The sequence below is a fragment of the Phaenicophaeus curvirostris genome, chromosome 12 (assembly GCF_032191515.1).
Source record: "Phaenicophaeus curvirostris isolate KB17595 chromosome 12, BPBGC_Pcur_1.0, whole genome shotgun sequence".
Lineage (NCBI taxonomy): Eukaryota > Metazoa > Chordata > Aves > Cuculiformes > Cuculidae > Phaenicophaeus > Phaenicophaeus curvirostris.
Genome location: NC_091403.1, coordinates 14,889,376 through 14,895,375, shown reverse-complemented (window position 1 = coordinate 14,895,375; position 6,000 = coordinate 14,889,376). Strand labels below are relative to the sequence as shown.

The window sequence follows — 6,000 nt, the reverse complement described above, 5'->3', positions numbered from 1 at the left end:
TTTGTCTTTTCCATGTGACTCCTTCTAAGAAGGGATCTCTATCCTCTTGGCAGCCACCATTTACGTACTGGTACAGGGTGATAAGGTCTTCCCTAAGCCTTCTTCTCTCAAGGCTGAACAAACCCAGCTCTCCCAGCCTTACTTTGTATGGTAGATTGTTCTGTTGGTCATGACAACAATTTTTAGAGGTGACTAATGAGTTTGAGTGGCTTATTTTTTGACTGCCCAGAGTAAAACAACCTGTTTCTTAGCGTGCATTCTGAGGTCTTGTGTAATTCAGCCCTTTTGTGGTATCTCAAGTTATTAACTGTAAATGGAGGCATCAAAAAAATCCTGATCAGTTTTGAAACTCGTGGCCTCATTTAGCTTTCCTAACAGCTTGTTTCTAGCAAAATCTGATGTGGAGCCAAATGAGGTTTGTGTTTAAATGATCCCTTGCCTAAATGATCGTGAAAATTTCAGATGGGATGAGAAGGAGGAATGCCACGGAGAGCAGCTTGTTGGAAGCTTGCTACTACTTGGAGACTAAAATAGTGTAATCAGCAAACACTCCGTCACTTTAATGCTTCTTCAGTGAAATCCAACTTTTTGTTTTCTGGCTTAACTGTTCTCTCACATCGTCCTAATCTTTCACTTACAAATATTAGAATATATTTTAGTTTTGATGCACATAGTTTTTCCTATATGGTAAACACTATTATTAAGAACAGAAGTAGGAACCTCTTCGTAAGTACAATCTGTTTATGAAGAATCAAGAGGACTTTGTAAAGGCTTCATAAATTGTTAAAGCTCCTTGAAGTGAACATGTGAATCAAGGAGACCCGGATTTCCAGAAGACGTTTGCAATGTCTTTCATCAAACTTCCTGAAAGAAACCAAACATCCTTGTTGGGATACTGCAGGAGAAAAAGTCTATATGTAAACAAAATGTTATTTATGTGTTAGAAAAGGATAGGAAACAAGATCTGAGTATCAATGATGGATTTCTAACAGAGAAGCAAGGGAGCCTCAAGAGAAATCGAGGAGGCAGCAGAAAAACCAAGGAAGTATTTCCTACAGTATGTGGCCAAGATGTGGGACCATCACAGGATGTTGTTGGCACTCAGTTAAAGTCTAGAGGATTGGAATTTACATTTAAATGGATCAAAAAATGATTAAACAAATTATTGGAGTAGAATCCATCAAACAAACACACCACTCGGGGCTGAGGAAGTTACGGGCTTGCAAGTTTCTGGAGATGAGAAGGGTATAAAAGGGCTGAGTTATACTTTTTCTTAGACACTTGTTCCTGGCTGAAAGCAAGCCAGTGGTCTTTGCTCTGATATGGCGCAATTATCTTACGATGTGTACTTATTTAGACTGGTTTATCTCATTGCTTCTTGATTTGTTTCTACTCCTCCAAACACACTCTTTTTGACCTAACGTTTTCTGGTTTTGTGATTGATTGCTCACAGGGCCAAGCAACTTCTGAAGAGCTTTCTTCAGCTGTCCTGTTAGTGTGCTGAGTGCCTTCATGTGGTAGTCTGTAAAACCAGGATCCATTGGGAATTGTTAGCACTTAGAGGTAAGACATTTAAAATGGCTCTTTTGTAAATGCATCTCATGGAAGTTTGTGGGACAGATTCAGGCGAGGTTAATCAACTGCACGTGTATGTAGACATCTAAAGGAATGATCTTAAAGTATGTAAGAATGTTGCATGATAGTGAAAGACACTTCTGTAAATGTTTTCTCTGTTTGCAGCTGGACACCAAATTGGTTTTTTGCCTGGTTCAGGACTCATTTAATCCCAAATTGAGACAGAAACATTTAATTTAGAACTTTGTCATGGAGTGGAAATTCTGTTTGCATTTCATGTCAGAGTCATAGTATGAAATGTTTTATGACAGGAATGTAAAAATGAAATGTTTAACTACTACTGCCCCTGAACAGGAATTCTCTAATGGTCATTTTTAGTTCAATTTTCTAGTCAGCCAAGGAAGCAGAGGAGGAATTGAATCTGTGGGTTTGGATTTGCTTTTCTTTTTTTCTCCCAGACGCTTAAAGTACACATTCATCCTCTTTCACAACAACATTACCAAAGTTGGGTCTTCATCACCTAAGGAGAGCTTTAGAAGATATTTGCTTCACCCAGCAAGGATTCTATGATGTCTTATTTTCTTCAAATATAGGTCCCAGTCTCGCGGGGTGCTGTCATTCTCAGCTTGTGCAACTGAGAACACTGTTTTGTAAAAGAAAGCAACAAGCCTGCTTTTGTCCATGCTCTCATGTACTTCATCCAGTTTCAATGATCATCTGTATCTCTAGTCTCCTTGCAAACTGTGGCACAGTTTTCTCTCAGAGGTTTTGTGAAGTGAACCCACAGACAGATAAATCAATGACTTGCCACGTACTCATTTTTCTATAGCTAACGTTTGGGGCTTAACAGTGAAGTTATGTTTCCTTTCTTTTGTAATGGAAATGGTGACCTGTATCAATATTGTAGGTTAAATACTGAAGTTTATTCAAAAAGGAGCAGGTTATGTGAAAATGTCTACTGAGGAACAGACCCCAACCCAATCAATTACATTTACCAGAGAATGGGACACCTGTGAAAAACTATCAGGTTGTATTTTGGACTGAAAGATGCTCTTTCTGGCCAGATTATGCCTACATTGACCTCTTTCACTCCTGAGAAGCAGAATTGGGCCTGGAGGGACAAAAAGACTGAGTCCATTTAGGGACTGCACAATGGGACTGTGTGTCATTTATTTTGTCCTAAAGCTCAAGAGGCTGCCTGTCCTCGAGAGATGGCGATCGCAGGCGCTGAAAACGTTTGCGTAATTTGGTTGTGTTTTTAATGAGATTACAGACATTGTCCCCCTGAAAAGCTGATGCTGCCTCCTTGAAGAGCATGTAGCACGTGCAGAGCCGAGCAATAAAAACTGGAAAAAAATCCCATATTAGATATCATTACTGGATTCTTTTTGATGTTAGTTTTTAATATCTGTGCTCCTATTTTTAGAGTTTTATTCTGAATCTAGTAATAGCAACCATTCCATTTTGGTGTGAGGTCTTTTCTATTAACAGTGATCAAAGTGAAATATTTAATTTGTGTTAGAAAAAAGAGACACTTGAGATGAATGAGGCTCTGCTGTATTTGAAGGGTCGGATGTTTCTGATACACAGTCTGACTTACAAAGTAAGAAAACTAATTGTGCGAAGCAGTTCATTTAGAAGCAGATAATAAAATAGCATTAAAAGTTTAGAAAACAATTTTGAACCTCTTTCAGCTACATCATAAACAAATATTCTGTGTGCTATTAAGGCTTACAAATAATTCTTTTGGTGTTTATTTGGTTTATAAACTAAGCTGATCCAGTGGTTTCTTAAGAACAAGATTAAAGAGATCTTGAGATCTTTAAGAGGTACAGAATTCAAATAGCTGACTGGTGTAGTTAAATGAGAAGAGGCTCATTCTTTTTAGGTGGAAGACAGGCTGTCCTTCTAACTTTAACAAATTTAAGGAAAAACCCAGACTCTTGACATTCTCAAGAAGGCAACAAACCAAGCACATAACTGTGCCTGGTTTTAACTCCCCCTGTCATGGTTTGAATTTCTTGAAGCAGTTCCATCATCTTCCAACAGTCCTGGAAGACTGGGGAAGTCCCACTGGACTGGAGGCTGATGATGTGCCCATCTACAAGAAGGGTCGCAGGGAGGACCCAGGGAACTACAGGCCTGTCAATCTGACCTCAGTGCCAGGGAAGGTCATGGAACAGGTGGTCTTGAGTGCTATTATGAAGCACATGCAAGAGAACCGGGTGATCAGGCCCAGTCAACATGAGTTCACAAAGGCAGGTCTTGCCAAACTGACCTGATCACTTTCTGTGACAAAGTGACTCGGCTGCTGGATGAGGGAAAGGCTGTGGATGTGGTCTTCCTGGACTTCAGCAAAGCCTTTGACACGGTTTCTCACAACATTCTGCTTCAGAAACTGTCAGCCTCTGGCCTGGACAGGCGCACACTCTCCTGGGTGGAAAACTGGTTGGATGGCCGGGCCCAGAGAGTGGTGGGAAATGGCATTAAATCCAGCTGGAGGCCAGTGACAAGTGGGGTTCCACAGGGCTTAGTGCTGGGTCCAGCCCTGTTCAATGTCTTTATCAATGACCTGGATGAAGGCATTGAGTGCACCCTTAGCAAGTTTGTGGATGACACTAAGCTGGGCGGAAGGGTTGATCTGCTGGAGAGTAGGGAGGCTCTGCAAAGGGATCTGCACAGGATGGACCACTGGGCAGAGTCCAACGGCATGAGGTTTAACAAGGCCAAATGCCGGGTCCTGCACTTGGGGCACAACAACCCTATGCAGTGCTACAGACTAGGAGAAGTCTGTCTAGAAAGCTGCCTGGAGGAGAGGGACCTGGGGGTGTTGGTTGACAGCCGACTGAATATGAGCCAGGAGTGTGCCCAGGTGGCCAATGGCATCTTGGTTTGTATCAGAAATGGCGTAACCAGCAGGCCCAGGGAGGTTATTCTCTCTCTGTACTCGGCACTGGTGAGACCACTCCTCGAATACTGTGTTCAGTTATGAGCCCCTCACCACAAGAAGGATGTTGAGGCTCTGTAGCAAGTCCAGAGAAGAGCAACCAAGCTGGTGAAGGGGCTGGAGAACAGGCCTTATTTGGAACAGCTGAGAGAGCTGGGGTTGTTTAGCCTGGAGAAGAGGAGGCTGAGGGGAGACCTCATTGCTCTCTATGACTACCTGAAAGGAGGTTGTAGAGAGGAGGGTGCTGGCCTCTTCTCCCAGGTGACAGGACAAGAGGGAATGGCCTCAAGCTCCACCAGGGGAGGTTTAGGCTGGACATTAGGAAAAAATTTTTCACGGAAAGGGTCATTGGGCACTGGAACAGGCTGCCCAGGGAGGTCGTTGAGTCACCTTCCCTGGAGGGTCCTGTTGTTGCTGAGCTGACCCCAGCACTGGGTGTCTGTGGAGCCAGTGTCCTGGAGAATTACAGACACTGCAACACCACACGGCGGTCAATAAAGCTGAAATGAGAGCATGAGAGTGCGTTTGTGTCCTTGTGTGCCATCTGTGTGTCCCTTGGTTTCCTACACCGTGGGTGGGTGTCTCTGTCTGTTGGGGGATTGTGTCCTTTAGGTGGACATCAATGTCTGCTGGGGGAGACCGGTCCTGTGGGTGGGAATCCACACCTGGTGGAGGGGATGTGCTTCATGGGTGGGCTGTCCTGCGGGTGGGTGTCCATGTGTTCCTGGGGTGTATGTGTAGAGAGGAGGGTGTTGGCCTCTTCTCCCAAGTGACAGGGGACAGGACAAGAGGGAATGGCCTCAAGCTCCGCCAGGCGAGGTTTAGGCTGGACATTAGGAAGAAATTTTTCACAGAAAGGGTCATTGGGCACTGGCAGAGGCTGCCCAGGGAGGTGGTTGAGTCACCTTCCCTGGAGGTGTTTAAGGCCCGGGTGGATGAGGTGCTAAGGGGCATGGTTTAGTGTTTGATAGGAATGGTTGGACTCGATGATCCTGTGGGTTTCTTCCAACCTGGTTATTCTATGATTCTGGTTTGTTCTTGCTTTGCCCTTCGCTGTTGATGAGAAGCAGGCTTTTCTCTAGTCCTGTTTGTTCCATGTTGCCTTGTGCCAAAGGGGTAGAGTGTGAACAAAGTGGGTAAATTGCAGCCTATAAATCCAGCACTCAGTAGAACTTGTCATCTGTAGTTTGGTGTTTGGTACCCAACGTGATGTGTTAGAGGCATCTCTTGAAGATACTTTTGTTAAAGGGCTGTCATGTTGTTGAGCCTGATACTTGGTAGATCACATCTATTAGTAGTTCTTAGGTTAAAAGGAAGTTCAATTCCACTATAAAACAAGCTCTTAGTTTTAAAATATCAGATTTGTTGGATTTTTGTCTCATGAACACTCACAGGACAGCTGTTCGAGGCATTTTTCCTCCATGGAGAGGCAGTGTATCTGACAAATGCAGCGAATGGCTTTTCAATAAACAGGACTC

At 43.6% G+C, this 6,000-nt stretch overlaps 1 protein-coding gene across 7 annotated transcripts in view; it reads left to right on the top strand.

The window, feature by feature from the left end:
* The first annotated feature begins 1,452 nt into the window (after positions 1-1,452).
* MEGF11 (multiple EGF like domains 11) overlaps positions 1,453-6,000 on the top strand; it is a 221,703-nt gene continuing 217,155 nt past the window's right edge. For all 7 annotated transcript variants that reach the window (XM_069866561.1, XM_069866557.1, XM_069866560.1 and 4 more), the window contains exon 1: positions 1,453-1,563. The gene's annotated coding sequence lies outside the window, so the exon portion shown is untranslated. The remainder of the gene's footprint in view (positions 1,564-6,000) is intronic.